The sequence below is a fragment of the Gekko japonicus genome, unplaced genomic scaffold, assembly GCF_001447785.1.
Source record: "Gekko japonicus isolate JY-2015 unplaced genomic scaffold, Gekko_japonicus_V1.1 scaffold2720, whole genome shotgun sequence".
Taxonomy (NCBI): Eukaryota; Metazoa; Chordata; class Lepidosauria; order Squamata; family Gekkonidae; genus Gekko; species Gekko japonicus.
The window spans coordinates 54,688-69,329 of record NW_015172090.1 but is presented as its reverse complement, the minus strand read 5'-3'; the positions used below and the strand labels follow the sequence as shown (position 1 = coordinate 69,329).

At 46.4% G+C, this 14,642-nt stretch overlaps 1 protein-coding gene across 1 annotated transcript in view; it reads left to right on the top strand.

Annotated features, from left to right (window-relative positions):
- Positions 1–8,308: 8,308 nt before the first annotated feature.
- LOC107118560 (C-type lectin domain family 2 member D-like) overlaps positions 8,309–14,642 on the top strand; it is a 33,800-nt gene continuing 27,466 nt past the window's right edge. Inside the window, exon 1 of the mRNA XM_015420924.1 lies at positions 8,309–8,385. The gene's annotated coding sequence lies outside the window, so the exon portion shown is untranslated. The remainder of the gene's footprint in view (positions 8,386–14,642) is intronic.

Genomic DNA, 14,642 nt, shown 5'->3' with positions numbered 1-14,642 from the left:
TACGGGGCTGGGAATACTGTGTCAAGTTCTGGCAGCTGTATCTCAAAAAAGATATTGTAGAGGAGGAGCAGACTGGGAAGTGAAAATGGCCTTGGAGTCCTTACCTTTAAAGTTTAAATGTAATATCGGGTGTTTTGAGCATGCGTAAAGATCGCCATTCTGTGAATGGCTGCCTATGCGCATGCTCAAACTGAGTTAAAAAAAAAGCCGACGCCCACAGCGTGTGAGCGGGCATACAGCGATGGGATCCGCAAAATGGAGGTGAGTGTGATCGTGTTTCAGCCGGCATAAACTGCACCGGTTCCAACCGGTACAGTTTATGCCGGCTGAAATGCCGCGTCTGAACACACCCAATGAGTAATTAAATTGTGGGATTCACTGCCAGCAGGTGTAGTGATAGCCTCAGGCACTGAAAGCTTTAACAGAGAATCAGGGCCTGTCTAGACATGATGGACATAATTTTAAAAAGTGAATTTCCAGCCAGAAATTCCTTTAAACGTCGCTGCAGGGACTGGAATTTGATTGGGACCATCGTGATGTGGGGGAAGGATGGGATCCTGCTTCCTCCCATGTAGTTTTTCATCCCCCAAAAGGCATCGGTGCCCTCTGACCAGAATTAGGCCTCTGCAGCGAAGTTCAAAGGAGTTCCTGGGTGGGAACTCGTTATCTAAAATGGCAGCACATTCCTGAGGCAAACATTGGGACACTATTCACTTCTAGACGAGCCCTTAAATTCATGGAGGAGAGGTCAATCAGTGGCTGCTAGCAAAGCTAACTAAAGGGAACCTCTGCACACCAAGGTGGCAGACTTTGAACCCCAGAGCCAGGAGGCAGCATCAGGAGAAATAATGGTTGCCAACCTCCAGGTGGTGCCTGGAGATCTCCTGCTTTTAGAACTGATCTCCAGGTGATAGAGATCAGTTCACCTGGAGAAGATGGACACTTTGGAAGTTGGACTCTATGGCATTATGCCCAAACCCCACCCTCCTCAGGCTCCACCCCCAAAATCTCCAGGTATTTCCTAATCTGGACCTGGCATACCTACTTGGCCTCTCTATACTTGTTCATTAGCCTTCCAGGGGAATTGTTTGGCCAGTGTGTGGAACAGGATGCTGGACTTGACAGACCACTGGTCTGATCCAGCAAGGCTCTTCTTATGTCATTTTAATATTTTTTTAAAGTTTGTATATAGTTTTTCTAGTTGGTTTTTAATAGTTCTAATCTGCCTTGAGTCTTTATGAGAAAGGTAAACTATGTATGAAGCAATAATTTGAAAAAGCCTGCCAGGGCCACTAAGACAGGGGACTGGTGGTACAAATTTTTTTGGGGGGGCATGCCTGCTTGATGGTCTATACCAGGGGTGTCGAACTAATTTGTTATGAGGGCTGGATCTGACATAAATGAGACCTTGTTGGGCTGGGCCATATGTGTCATAAAATGTAATGCCAGGTAGCGGAGATATAAACTTTATAAAGGAGACAAACATTTTTTTTTACTTAAAATAAAAACATGCTTAAAAATTAGCACTCTTGCAATATTTTGTTTATTTAATAGTATCTGATAACTGACACCTCTTGCTCCGCATCAAATGTCTGTGCTATTGCAATCTTGAGAATGATGTTCAAGTGTGTATCTGTAAGCTGCAAACCTACTTTTGATTTATTGACATTCACCACAGGAATCTTATGCTCAGAGTTCTGAGTCTAGGACCCAGGGGAAAACATGAAACGGCTGAGTGATTGAGAGAGTCTGGCGAAGCAAGCTAAGAGGCAGCAGCAGAACTGGAAGCAGGAGATGGCCGGTTCCACTGTGGGCCTGATAGAAGCCCTCCGGGGCCTCATCCGGCCCGCGGGCCACATGTTTGACACTCCTGGTCTATACAGCTGGAATCATGTTCTGTTCAGTGAATGCATTTTCTTTTACTTTTTGTGCAGTTCTTCATTCTGGCCACTAAGGGCACATGGAAGCCAGAGCAAAATAAGCACCAGCAGCTCTGACTTCCTCTTCCTGTTTGCTGTACTCTTCCAGCAAGTTCTTCCTGAGTGGAAACTTTTTTTTTAACTACAAGAAGGCTGATGCAATCAGTTACCTCGCATGAGAGGCTGATAAGCCCATTTACCAACCAGGTATGTTTTCATTTCTCTCTCCTCTACCTTCTACTTCTCCTGAGTTTGTTCCCCTCTCCCCTTATTTTCTGGTTGTCATTCCCTTCTCCTACCTATCCTGTCTGGGAAGTTAAAAACATGCTTAATAATAGAATAACCCCTCTGTTCATATGAGTGTGTATCAAGTGAATGTTTCTCAAGAATCTATCAGGGTACCGCAAGACTGATTCTTCCCTGCCTTTTAAATGCATTGGGACCTGTATTCATCTGTTTTACTGGTTATACATGTGGAATAGTGAGTGTCTTCGTTTCAGTTCACATCAAAGCAAATACTCTAGCTTAAATATGTGAAGATAATTTGTTTGTGGTTTTAAAATACATCTTGCTTTGAGTCTTAGTTAAAGCACATAAGAAGTGTGAGATTAGAAGTTAGAACTACAACCCTCCCCAATAATTAGAAGAGATAAAGGCCTATTATGCACATGTGTTTGCCTCACTTTCACTGTGCATGTCTGTCAGGTTTTCTTTTTCATTCTGCATTGTTTTTTCTCCTTTCAGTGCTCAGTACACTTTCCATTCGTTGTGTCCCTGGGTTTTCTGAGAGTGCTTTTGTGCCAGTTTTTCCCTTGCTTTGCTTCCAAACCAAAGCATACAGATTCCCTCGGATTTCCCTCCACCCTTTCCCCACCCCTCGAAGGCCGCTCCACCGCCTACACTTTATTATTTTTTACAAGTGGCATGAGTCTGGCGATATGAGACTATCGCTAGTCTCAGAGTGCTGGGGAGGGGGATTACTCCTGGCTGGGCTGCCCTCTCTTGTCAATTTAAACTGGGAGTCAGGAGAAGGCAGCACAGAGCTCCCCACAGGAACAGTGATACCGGCTCAGTTGCCCTGCATTTTTTGGTTGTAGCTGCAGAATAGATACACTGGAGGAAAAAGAATGGTGCGTGTGGCAGGCACAGAATCCGAAGTCAAGCTTAAAGGCTTGACTGCTCGGATTCTCTGCAGTAAACTGGGCATGCACAATAGGCCTTAGTTACATTTCAATTGCTGTTCAAGCAATGGGTTAGTATTATTACTAGAAGTCTGCCTGCTCACACCAGCCACCATACTTAATGGTAGCTTGAATAATGAATGAGCAGCTCTGCCTTGGATTACTATCTTCCAGGTGAGGCCTGGAGATCTCCCGGAATTACAACTGATCTCCAGGCTACAAAGATCAGTTTCCCTGGAGAAAATGTCTCCTTTGGAGGGTGGACTCTACGGCGTTCATACCCTGCTGAGGTCCCTTTTGTCTACTAACCCCACTCTCTCGAGGCTCCATCCCCAAATCTCCAGGAATTTCTCAACCAGGAGTTGACAGCCCTAGCGCTTCCTCCTAACAAAACTGTTAGATCGCACTAACAAAGGACTCGTAGAGTGATTCAGCAAGTGATTCAGCTTTATTGGAAGTAATGAACAAGCACTCAACTCAGTCAGAAACCAGACAACAAAACAGTGGGAGCTATGCTCCTTTTAAACATTACCGGGCTAATATAGCCACGCCTATTTACATTTAACAACCAATGAGATTGCTGAGTTAAAACCCAATGGGAGCTTTTCCCTCTCAGGGAATAGTACAGTTCTGATTGGTCGCTGTTACAGAGCGACCAATAGGAAGTCCATTCAGAGGAGCCCTAGCTGGGCTCGAAGCTTAACATGGGAGTTCTATGAGGTGATTCATGTAATTGTTTCAATACATTACAAAAACACTTTCAGCAATACTGGGTGAAGCTACAGCCTCAGAGATCATCCTTTCCTGCAAAGTTAAAGCAAAACCAGATTTGTAACATAAGTTAAACTCACCTTTCTCCCCAGTGGGAGCTCATTGTTCTCTTCTCCATCTGATCCTCTTCCCATATATGCCTTGAAGAGCGTTACGCTCTATGGACCAACACCTCCTGGTTGTCCCTGGCCCAAAGGATGTCCGTCCTGCCTTGAAGAGGACCAGGGCTTTTTCTGCCCTGGCCCCTGCCTGGTGGAACATGCTCCCAGTCGAGATTAGGGCCCTGCGGGATCATCTTCAATTCCGCAGGGCCTGCAAGACGGAGCTGTTCTGCCAGGCTTTTGGCTGAGTCAGCAGACGTCCCTATATGGCTTCCCTGAGGTTGTTGTCACCCACCTACCAGCCCAAATAATATGCCAGGGAACCTCCCACAGCCAGTTGACGTGTCTGAATTGTGATCATGTTTTAATGTTTATTATTGTTTTAAATTGTTTAATTTTTTAACCGTACTTATTGTGTTGTTATATGTTACCCAATATAAATAAATAATAAACAACAACCCTGTCAGGTAGCTTAGGGTGAGATTGTGTGTTTGGCCCAAGTAACTTTCAGTGGAGAAGTGGGGATCCCAACCCAGATCTCTGTCCACTAAACCACACCAGTTCCTGTAGCTCAGGAAGGTCCTGAAATGCTCTCTGTTTTGTAAAGGAGGAGATATTTTCCACCCTCCCTCCCTGTGCTGCCTTTCTCCCCAAAGGGGACAAAGCAGCTTTAGGTTGTCCTGTTTCCCTCTGTTTTATTCTCACAACAACCCTATGAGGTAGAGGTGTGTGACTGGACCAAAGTCAGACAGCAGCCTTCTGTGGCAAAATGGGTATTTGGACCTGGCTTCCTTTGATCCTGGTTTGGCATTTGTTGGAATATTTGCAAGCTGTCAACACTTTCAGTCATTATAGAGTTAAACTGATGTTGTGTGTAAACAGGATGTTACCTAGCTAAACTGTAACCAATTAGAAGTAAAGATGGTTCCCCGGATTAGAGATGGGGGTATTTAGTATAACTGAAAGTGACCTTTAGTCTTGTCAATGGCTGATCAATATATAATGGTTTGAAGATGTGTAGAAGAGACGAAGAAGAGAAGAGATTGGATTTATACCCCGCCCTTCACTGGGAGTCTCAGAGCGGCTTACAAACTCCTTTCCTTCCCCTCCCCACAACAGACACCCTGTGAGGTGGGTGGGGTTGAAAGAACTCTGACAGAAACTGCTCTTTTTCAAGGACAGCTGTGCCAGAGCTTGTGACTGACCCAAGGTCACATCAGCAGGTGCAAGTGGAGGAGTGGGGAATCAAACCCGGTTCTCCCAGATTAGAGTCCGCACACTTAACCACTACACCAAACTGGCTCTCATCACGTATTTGGTCACACACACATTTGTTTGATGTTTCATGGCAGAAGTTCTGTTCTTTGTTATGAGAGTTATGAGCAAAGACATTTAACCATATAACTGTTAGAGTGTAGCTCTTTCCACGGCCCCACACAATCTCCGAGAGGTTAGTAAAGTGGTTAACCTCCCCACCCCACCGTGGTTTTTTTCACAGCAGTGATCCAGTCAAGTGCTGCTGGCACTTTCATGGCTTCTTGTTAGTAAACCTTTGTCCATGGCAAATAGCAGAGCAATGGTGCAGAGCCAATCTGTTCCTGAATGGTCCCTTTCCTTCATTTTTGGCACTTCAGTTCCTGTGATGATCACCCGGAAGCTGGTGGCCAGTTCAGCACCTCACTTTATTTTTGGATGAGTTATGCTTTCTCCAGACAAACAGAGCCTTTTATTTATATAGGTTCTTGTACTGGTAAGACATCTGGCGGCGGGGGGGGGGGGGGAGACATCTTTGGGTACATTTCCCCAGTCTGTGCCAGGCATGTAGAGAAACAGCTCCAAATGAGCTAGAATATATATTGGCTTCTGCTGTCTATTTTGTAACGGCTTAACATTTGTAAAAACAAAACATCTGCTCTGTTTCTTGCACGCGAGATATGTAAGGGGCAGGGTGGGGGAAATAGTTTATTCACCCAGTGATCGGTCTATCGGCAACATGCTCTTCTTCTTGCTCACCACCCCCTAACCCAGGGAAGGGGCCATGGCTCAGTGGTAGAGCATCTCCTTGGCATGCAGAAAGGCCCAGGTTTGGTACCCACCTCCTCCAGATCCAGCAGTAGGTGACGTGAACCTCTCCCTGAGACAGCCGAGAGCTGCTGCCAGTCTGAGTAGGCAATACTGACCTTGATGGACTGATGATCTGATTCAGTATAAAGCAGCTAAATCTATTTTATTGGCCAGTAAGATCCGCGACAAGTGTTGGCATTTGGACTTGCTGGTCCATGGGATCGCGAAGAGTCGGACTCGACTGTGCGACTGAACAACAACAACAAATACCCTCGATATTCATTTGGCAGATTCGGATGCAATCTCCTATACTGAGAAGGACTGCTTGATTGGTTGATTGTTTCCATGTGTGTTGTGTAGCCAGGAGATCCGACAATTGTCTAGCAGCCAGAAGTTAGAGCTCTTTAGCGTTATCCAGGGTGTGCCACGAGGAGGCGAGTCAGAATCAACCCCCCCCCCCCAAGAATTGCACCCTGCAGGATGTGACTTGCTCGATAAAGTATGGAAGACAGCTAATAGAATATGAACAGGCTCTGGCAGGTGTGCGGACCTGTTGTTTAAATGGGGCAAAATGCCAGAACCTAGGTGCGATTCTGGTGCAGCCTGCCAAACTATTTTCCATCCGTCACAGGAATGTGAACGGAGCTCTTTAAACTCTCCCCGGCTGCAACTGAGTGGATTGAAAATTTAGGTATTATATTTAGGGGGATTGTCCAATCAGTCTGTGTACCGGTTGTATCAACTTGGTTCCATGTTTTATATTATGAGATGCTTCCTGTGTGTAACTCTGCCATATGATAAATAAATGAATGAATAACATAAAACAGCTTCAGGTATTCAGTTCGTTTGCTGCCCGATCTGGCCGGCCTGCCTCTGTACTGTTCCTGCACGGATGAGTCAGGTTGTGACGTCATGACTTGTTGCAAATGGCTTTCCTTAGGCAGGTCTCTCTGGAGAGCCACCACCACCACCCCTCCCTGGTAGACCCCTCACTGCATTTGTAGGGTTTTTTATGTTTTCTGGGTGGGGGACAGAAGACACGACTCTGTTAGGGTGGGCTGCTTTTCTTTGCTTTAGCCATGAGTACAACCTCCCCTCCTCCCTTTCCTTCCTGGGTTTGGTCCTAAAGAGAGCTGAAAGGAGGAGTTTTCACTGTGTCGTGCTAGTGGAGGAAGGTGCTGTCAAGTCACAGGGTTGCTGGGTCCCCCCTGGTCACCAGTAGGGGATGGAAGGAGGATGGTAGCCAGATCCAGGTTGGGAAACTCCTGGAGATTTGGGGATGGAGCCTGGGGAGGACAGGGACCTCAATGAAGTACAATGCCATGGAGTCCACCCTCCAAAGCATCCATTTTCTCCAGGGGAACTGACCTCTGTAGTCTGGAGAGGAGCTGTCATTCTGGGGGATCCCCAGGCCTTACCTGGAGGGCGGCATCCCTAGCACAGCTGGCTTATGGTGTCCCTCTGGCAACGCTCCCTCTAAGCTGTGGAGTCTCGTGAGCAAAAATTCTACTTTGTGAGCTACTGGCATTAAACTTGTGAGCGAGCAATTTGGCTACTGCATAGATTAGTTTGCTCTGGAGCCACCATTCCTGAGCTAAGACAGAAATGTGTGAGCCGGAGGCTAAAAAACTGTGAGCTAGCTCACACTAACTCAGCTTAGAGGGAACACTGCCCTGTCGTGTTTTCAAGGCAAGGGATGTTCAGAGGCAGTTTGCCATTGCCTTTCTCCACGTAGCAACCCCAGACTTCTTCGCAGGCCACTTTTTGGGGGAAAGTGGAGACCAGGGAACATCACTAGAATTCTCTCCTTTCAAGTGCCTGGACCTGGCCGGGTAGGCATAGTATCCCATTTTAGAGTACACTTTGCCATTTTCGTTTACCAGAGTGACAAAGGTGGACCACGGTAAAATCTCAAGAGCTGAAGCAGGGAGGTTGGAGGGGGAGAAGAAATACAGGGCTGCTGCTTTTAATTTTCAGGGCCCAGACAAGTGAAATTTCCCTGGCTAGATCAAGATGGGTAGCCTTCTTAGTCTGCCCATAGCAGTAGAAAAGAACAAAAGCCCAAGTAGCACCTTAAAGACTAATACAATTTGTGGGGTATAGATTCTTTCATGAGCCAGTGGTCACATATTTTCCCCCCACCTAGTTCTGTGTAACTCCTGGCTTTTAACCCATTTATTGCTCAGGGGCAATGGGAGGAGCCCGTTGCTGCCCCGCCCTCTTCACTCCTAATAAGGCAAGAGGCGGGCTTAATTCATAACCTGCGAATTCTCCGCAAGCGATCACGGTGTTGAGCAGAACGGCTCATCCCTCGGAGTTTTCTTAGGGAGGAAGACTTTTTACGGGCAGGTGTGTATACGTGATTTTTTTTTCTCTGTTCTCCAAGACGCTCTTTGCGGCCGCGGACGGGACGCAGCCCGTGGGTGGGATCGATCCTTGGCGTGCGTCCTCGGAAGCAAAGCCCTTCCGTTCCACGGGGCTTGCTCCCGAGTAAGCCCCCATTGAACGCGCCGGGAGAAAGTTTCCGAATAAACCGGCCGTGCGGCTGTCTGCCTCGGTGGACGATTGGCCTGATACGGCAGGGCTGTTCTTGTGTCCTGAAACCGGAACACAGATCTTGTCCTTGCAGAGATTTGTCCCGATCGAGTATAGATTTGTGGAGGAGCCGGGGTCTTTGCTGATGATGATGGCATTGGGGAGAGACTGTATCCCCAGGGTGTACGTTCTGCAAAAGGTAGGCATGTTCGGGCATAGCCTGATAAGAAGAGGGGAAAGGAGGTGTGGCGATGCTCTAAAGAGGCAGGGACGGTCGTGCCCAGAAACCGCGGGGCGAGGACGCCGTGGCGGCGCGGCGGGCGGCTTCCCACTATGAGCGCTCAACCTGCCGCTTGCCAAAGAGATCTGAACGCGATAAAATCGAGCGAGCCGAAGATGTTGGCCGGGTGTTGGGTGGGGGAGGAGAATTCCTGGCGACGAGGGTTCCATTCTGTGGCCAATTTCCTAGCTAGGTCTATCTGACTAGCGCATTTGAGCCACACATTCCGAAAGGTTTTTGACTTAAATATTGACTGATTTTATTGTTAAGATGCAAAACCGGATCTTGGAGCGTCGCTGCCCTCTTCCTGTGCGGTGGTGGGGTTGCTGGAATCCGGTTGCCTTAGAACGTGATTATTCTGCTCCTGTGGGTAGTAACGCGCTGCTTTCCTTTCTAGAATATCGTGCTGCCCTGTTTCTAGGGCATCGTGTTATTTTCTGCACAAAATAATAATAAAAATAAAAAGTTCCCGTGTTTTGTTGGAGATGCTGTCTGGCCCAGAAGGCATTAATAGAGAGGTAGCCTGGTTGTAGTTAAGAGTGGCGGACTCTAATATGGAGAACAAGGTTTGATTGCCCACTCCTCCTCCACATGTAGCCTGCTGGGTGACCTTGGGCCAGCCACAGTTCTCTCAGAACTCTCTCAGCCCCACCTAGCTCACTGGGTTTCTGTTGTGGGGAGAGGAAGGGAAGGTGATTGTAAGCCACTTTGAGACTCCTTAGGGTAGAGAAAAGCGGGGTGTGAAAACCTACTCTTTCTTTTTCTAATTAATATAGTATTATGACAAGGGTTTAATTTCTAAAATATTGTTCTCAAGTATCATTACCTACATCCTGTTGGTTTCTGAAGCAATTTTATTTGTTGAGTGGCAGTCAGACTACCTGACACCTGTGTCTGCATTGGGAAAGAGGGGAGGGGGAGTTTTTTAATAGAAGGATGGGAGTGCTGGCAGGGGTGAGAGAGTAATTTCTCAACTGCAGCACTTAAAATAAAGGCCATCAAACAAAGTGATAGCACAGTAACAAATCTGCAACCTAGTGTAGCAGCACTTTCAAAAAACTTTACTACTTTTTCTTGATGCACTTTATGCTGTTGGTGTCCTGGAACAGATGCTTTAGTCAAATGGTGAAAGGAGTCCTTTGGTCATTTAAGTGAAGTAAATCAACAGCTTGATTTTATGCATGTTTCTTCAGTGGAGCAGGATGGTTGATTTTTTTGCTGTCGCAATTTTAGAAGACAATAGGGAACCCTTAGTGTAGAAATATAGCCACAAACAATATCCACCAAGGGAAGACCATCTACAATTCACAACTATGTTCAAAACTTATATTATATTCATTGAAATACAAAGAAAGGTTAGTGGTCACAACCCAATAGAGTATATAAACATAGATCCAACAATTTGCTCATAACAATTAAACATAGTTTAAACAAAAAACATATTCAGGACCAACAGTTGGCTCTTCTGTAATTCCAGACATAAATAGTGTCCATAGACCTCCAAACAGAAAGTAACTGCAGCAGAAGACTCCCACTGTGGAAAGAATAACAGCTGAATGCCTCTCCCAGGTATAAATCAAGCTTTTCAATGATCTTCAACAGCGGCTGGTAAGATGGAACCCGATTTCCAAAATAACATAGGCACAGCGCAAAAGCTTCAGTGGAATCCTAGGGTTAAGAACATAAGAACATAAGAGACGCCAATGTTGGATCAGGCCAAAGGCCCATCCAGTCCAACACTCTGTGTCACACAGTGGCCAGAAATACCAGGTGCCATCAGGAGGTCCACCAGTGGAGCCAGGACATTAGAAGCCCTCCCACTGTTGACCCCCCCCCCAAGCACCAAGATGACAGAGCATCACTTGCCCCAGAGTCCCTATCTATACCTTGTGGCTAATATCCACTGATGGACCTCTGCTCCATCTCCCATCCAAATACTAACCATGGCTGACTCTGCTTAGGTTTTGAGGTCGGGCTATCCTGGGCTATCCAGGGCAGAGTCAGCAATACCTACTTCCATTACACTCACAAGGACTTACTTCTGAATAAACTTCCTAAGTGTTGTCTGGGGCAAGTTTGAACTAGAGGGTTGTCCCACAGCCTGGAGAAAACTGTCCCTTCCATTTAATAGAGGGTGACTGGGATGCCATTTGCCAGCTGATGCTGTTTGCCTCCATGCTGTGAAAAGCTTCCAGTGCCCTCTTCTGCATGGTGTGCCCCTATTAAAAGAACAGGACATTTTCTTCTCCAGGCCAGTTGGCAACTCTAGCTGCCTGTCTACTTTTAAAACTTTGGATCTATTCATGGAACTCAAAGCATCATTTGTAGTTAAGTCTGTGGATGTTCCCATTTTTGTTGATTTGATGGATGGCTTAAATTAGTTCCTGGATCCTTATAGGCCTGTCTTCCTCTCCACTGGGGGCCCAAAAACGGCTTTTGTTGTTCACCTCTCTTCCATTTTATTTTCACAACAACCCTGTGAGGTAGCTTAGGCTGAGACCGTGTGACTGGCTGCAGTTCTGAGTTACTTTATCCTTTAGCCCAACTGCTAATCTCAATGATACTTCCATGGCTTTGCACCTCAAAATACATTTTGGACCATGTCAAATTGTGCACCCCTAGACTCTAGAGACTGTGTTCCACAAGGTGATATACACTAGCCCCCCCTTCAAAGTTGGGTGCCCCTCTCATGCTTATTTGGGGGGCACATCCAGGATACTTCTGTCCCCCCGGTTACTTGTTCTACAACTGCTAATTTCTTGAGATATCCCACTTTGAAGCACTCTGACCCCAAACCAGGCTGAACTGGGGACCCTGTGGGTGTCATTTTATGGGACCCAGTTAGGAGAGGCAGGGGATGCATGGCTTGGTATGGTCCAGAGCTGAATTTGGGGGTGCAGCTGCCTCTTCAGTTCAATAACCCACTGTGAAACATTGAGCACTCAGCCCTGGCTTTGGACTAGGAAACTCTGTCCCTTTGCAGAGTCCAGGGATATAAGATATGTGGTGGTCCAAAGGTTTATTTTGAGGTGCAGAGCTGTTTGGGTATCATCATTGTTGGTTGGACTGGAGAATAAAGAACTTAGAATTGCAAATAAGAAACCTAGAGCCACTGCCAGGCTCCATTTCCTGAACAGCGAGTGAGTTATCCATTGTAGTCAAAACAGAAGAAAAAGAAGAACTTATGTCAAAGTACTATGCTATGAATTCTTTGAATGTGCTACCAATAATTTCCTTCCCCTTGGAAGTTCCAGATTCTGTGTGTGTGCAGGCAAGCAGGTTACCAGGCTACAAGTTGTTAAGTACTTTCTTTGCAGAACAAAGTTTGAGTCCAGTGGTGCCTTTAAGACCAACAAAGTTTTATTCCTGGTATAAGCTTTTGTATGCATGCACACTTCTTCAGATACACTGAAATGGCAGTTACCTGTCCATACATATAGGTTGGGGGTGGGGGTTGATGCCAGGAAGGGCTACTTAGAGTAATGATGCATAAGTAACTGAGCCACAAGTATAGCTAAAATTGGATTAAATTATAACTAAGATTGGATTAAAGCGAATCTTAACTATATTTATTGCTGAGTAACTTATGCATTGGGCTGTGGTGGCTCAAGTAGTTAAGACACTGAACTGCAGGCCAGAAGGTTAAGCAGTTCAAGACTCGAGTGCCGCATGACACAGCTCCTGCCAACCTAGCAGTTTGAAAGCAAGAAATTGCAAGTAGAAAAATAGGTACTGCTTTGGTGGGAAGGTAACAGCGTTCCGTGCGCCTCTGTGTCGCCTCTGTGTCTAATCATGCCGGCCACATGTCTTTGGACAGCGCTGGCTCTTCGGCTTGGAAACGGAGATGAGCACCGCAACCCTAGAGTCGGATTTGACTGGCTTTCGAGTAAGGGAAACGTTTACCTAACTTATGCATCTTGATTCTAAGTAGCCCTTCCTGGCAACAAGTCCCCCACCTTCCCCTCTACCTATATATGTATCTGAAGAAGTGTGCATGCACATGAACGCTTATACCCAGAATAAAACTTTGTTGGTCTTAAAGGTGCCCCACTGGACTCAAACTTTGTTTTACTGCTTCAAACCGACACAGCTTCCCAACTAATGTTATCTTGGTGGTAAACTTGGCATGGGCGTGGCGTAGCCATTTTGGCAACAGAGATTTGTGATGTTCAATGAAAGCTTCAGGTTTCTTCCTAAACTTTTTGCAGTTTAGGACTATGTGACTAATATCTTCATTTTAATAGTGAGGAAGTAATTCATTTCTAAACGTCTGAGATCGTTGTGAAATTATGTGTTGGTTGAAGAGTGGCATTTTTTTTTTCTTTGAAAGCTTCAGTAAATAGAAATGTTATTCACGGCCCACTGTCAATACAAGAGAAGGTATTTCACCATAGCGTACTCAAAATGATCCTCCCATTGCCTGTGGCACATAACGTTGCTAGGGAAAAAAATAGTCATAATCCTGTAACAAAGGCTTAACGGGATGCTATTTATCTGGTGATGTTAATTACCTCTGTGGTATGAAAGCTTCAACTGTTCTTTCTATACATTTAAGAGGCAGGACATTTTTCTCCAGGGCTGTGGTCAAGCCCCTCATTCCATCTCCTCCATACAGTCTAGGGTTGCCAAGTCCCTTCGTTGTTGCAGGGGGGTGGATTTGGGGGATGTTTCAAGGGTGGGTGGGACATCATCAGGCAACACCCTGATGTGATGACATCACCCGGGAATGATGTCATCACATCGGCAACATTGAGCACAATGCTCTGCTTTTGAGGCAAAAACTCTACTGTTATTCAGCTTCAAAACCATAAGGTTTGCCCAAAACCAACGTGTTGTGTGTGACGTCACAATGGCATAACTTCTGGGTCATGTTATCACGTCAGGGATGTTGCCCAATGACGTTCCTATTTGGGGATGGGGTTGGCTGGCAGCAGATCACAGCCCTCAAAAGTGGGGGAACCCCCAACCTGGGGGCTGGCAGCCCTAATACAAGGGGTGTCAAACATGTGGCCGGGGGGCCAGATCAGGCCCCCGGAGGGCTTCTATCAGGCCCGCAGTGGAACTGGCTGTCTTCTGCTTCTTCCTCCAGTTCTGCTGCTGCTGCATCATCATAGGTTTGCAGCTTACAGATACACACCTGAACAGCATACTCAAGATTGCTCTGTGCAAAATGCACAGACATTTTGATGCAATAATTCAGAGCAAGAGGTGTCAGTTATCAGACAGTTAAATAAACAAAATATTGCAAGAGTGCTAATGTTTTAAGCATGTTTTTATTTTAAGTAAAAAAAACCTTTTGTGTTTGTGTCCTTTATGAAGTTTATATCTCAGCTACCTGGCATTACATTTTATGACACACACTAGCAGTAAAGCCCGTTGTGAAAGCAATACAACGAGATCTAGAAAGAGGCTCTGGGGCAGTGCGCTGGCTTTGGGCAAACAGTGTCAATTTGCTGTGGTGACCTCAGCAGGGTATAATGACAGAGTCCACTGTTTTCTCCAGAGGAACTGATCTCTGCTACCTGAAGAGCAGTTGTAATTGTGAGTGATCTGTAGCCCTCACCTGGAGATTGGCAGCAATTGTTACCCAGGACAAAATGGCTGGTTTGGAGGGTGTAGTCTATGGCATTCTACCTGTCTGAGGTCCCACCCCTCTGCAAACCCCACCCTCTCCAGGCTCCAGGAGGCAGAAGCCTCCGGTTGCCCGCTCCCTTCCCCTCCCCCACCACCGACTCCTGGGCCGGCAACTGGAGGCCGGGTCCCTTCCCCCCCCCACTCACTCCAGGGCCGG